The sequence below is a fragment of the Penaeus monodon genome, chromosome 32, assembly GCF_015228065.2.
Source record: "Penaeus monodon isolate SGIC_2016 chromosome 32, NSTDA_Pmon_1, whole genome shotgun sequence".
Lineage (NCBI taxonomy): Eukaryota > Metazoa > Arthropoda > Malacostraca > Decapoda > Penaeidae > Penaeus > Penaeus monodon.
This window is the reverse complement of record NC_051417.1, coordinates 32,962,702-32,963,127: the sequence shown is the minus strand read 5'-3', so window position 1 is coordinate 32,963,127 and position 426 is coordinate 32,962,702. Positions and strand designations below refer to the sequence as shown.

General features: G+C 47.4%; 1 protein-coding gene across 1 annotated transcript in view; it reads left to right on the top strand.

The window, feature by feature from the left end:
- The window catches only part of LOC119593828 (alpha-protein kinase 1-like), a gene marked incomplete at its 3' end in the record, with an annotated part of 69,629 nt that overhangs the window by 53,673 nt on the left and 15,530 nt on the right, over window positions 1-426 (top strand). The window contains 1 exon segment of the mRNA XM_037942858.1: window positions 64-114.

Below are 426 nucleotides of genomic sequence, written 5' to 3'. Positions count from 1 at the left end.
ACCTGAACGTTGAAAGGGAAATTATCATTACTAACGTTAATGTTTTTTTTTGCTTTATTCCAGGATGTAACGATGGCATGAGAACTGCCAGGGTAACCCCCGCCACGACATAAGGTGAGTTATCCCCGTTTTCTTGCGTCATGTCACTCACTTCATTCATTACGTCATCATGAATGCAGTTGTCGGTACACCCATCACGATCCTCGCCTCGATCTGCTACCACACGTCAAACACTCGTTAAACACTGTCTACCACACTGTCTACCACACGTCTACCATTATTACCATGACCAGCGCTAATTCATGGTTCCGTTCCTGCCATTCTTCATGGGAGGACCTGGAGCGCGGCCGTTCGAGGGATAAAAGTTCAACGTGTCACTTCTTGCCGACTTCGATTCCGGGAAATTTCGAAAGGTCGGCGAGATGC